Source organism: Mus caroli, chromosome 9 (assembly GCF_900094665.2).
Source record: "Mus caroli chromosome 9, CAROLI_EIJ_v1.1, whole genome shotgun sequence".
In the NCBI taxonomy this organism is placed as follows: Eukaryota; Metazoa; Chordata; class Mammalia; order Rodentia; family Muridae; genus Mus; species Mus caroli.
In genome coordinates this window covers 117,451,345-117,452,631 of record NC_034578.1, presented here as the reverse complement: position 1 = coordinate 117,452,631, position 1,287 = coordinate 117,451,345, and the positions used below count along the sequence as shown (strand labels likewise).

The 1,287-nt window shown below is 46.4% G+C and overlaps 1 long non-coding RNA gene across 1 annotated transcript in view; it reads right to left on the bottom strand.

Moving 5' to 3' along the window:
• LOC115031950 overlaps window positions 1-451 on the bottom strand; it is a 1,863-nt gene extending 1,412 nt beyond the window's left edge. The window contains exon 1 of the long non-coding RNA XR_003837608.1: window positions 398-451. This is a non-coding gene — a long non-coding RNA (uncharacterized LOC115031950). The remainder of the gene's footprint in view (window positions 1-397) is intronic.
• Between the last annotated feature and the right edge of the window lie 836 nt (window positions 452-1,287).

Below are 1,287 nucleotides of genomic sequence, written 5' to 3'. Positions count from 1 at the left end.
CTTCTCCTTCTCCTTCTCCTTCTCCTTCTCCTTCTCCTCCTCTTCCTCTTCCTCCTCCTTCTCTTCCTCCTTCTCCTTCTCCTTCCTTCTCCTCTTCCTCCCCTTGCCCCAACTTTCTCTCATCCTGAAGGGAAACATCTGTTCTAAGTTGCAACCCCTGGTTTTGTTCATCAGCTATGTTTAATAACTTTGGTTGCTTCTTTCTCTCCCTTTTGTCTACTTCTAAACCTTTTATACCAGGTCACTTCATTCTAGGGACCTTGGTGAGGCTCAAGGAGGTATAGCTCCCAGCATCCTCCCCATTGGTAAGATAAGAACACTTTACTTCCCTGCCTTATTGCACACTTAAATTAACATTCCTAGAACTTCTCAAGATGCTTCTGAAACAAGCTCTTACCCACAATGCAATCACTGTCTTTGATGGGCCCCTTCCATTGTGCTTGCTGGAGTTTCCCAGTCACTTGTCCTTGGTGCAGAGGACAACGGAACTGAGGTCTGCACCACTTCCTCTTGCTTGATTAATTATTGCCAGGCTTTGCTGTTCTCCAGACTAGAAATCAAGCCAGCTGAACTGGCTTTGTGCTCAGGGCATTTCGCTTCCATTACACCCAATCCATTCTTGACCCTAATTATATGAAATATGCTTCCATAATTTTCCACTAGGTGAATTACATTAATGCCCAGAGTGCAGCCCAACCTCTCCTCCTCACTATGACTCGATTATGAAACATTCATAGGTCTTGAAACATATGGTAGGTTTCTTCCCATGCTTTTATACTCAGGGTCACCTAAGATGCTGCCAGGGCCCACGTCCAGTGCCAGAACTCCACGGAAAGCAACTGTGAGAGGCTGTGGACTGAATTTTAAACTTAGAGCCCTCCCAACAACATAACCTGGGGTTCTCTCTCTCTCTGTCTGTCTCTCTGTCTGTCTCTCTCTCTCTCTGGCTGTTTTAACTATTCCCACTTTCCCTGTGTTCCCATTCAGTCTGCCTCCCCTCACGTCTGTCATCCAGCAAAGCTCAGCAGAGAGCTTTCCATCTCAAGGGCAAGTCTTGGCTTTCTGTCTCTGCAGCAGGAAAGGTTTTGTTTGCTTTTTGTTTCTGACTGTGTTCCAGATGAATGCTTCCGGTCTCCCTGTTTACCACGAGACACACACAGACTCTGCTTCCCCTCATTCTTCTCCGGGCACTTTCTTTCTCTGAGCACCAGTGGCCAGGGAAATCTCTTCTTCTAAACACATCCTGTCAGATACAAAGAACAAAAACATCCCAGCCTGGAATCAAGA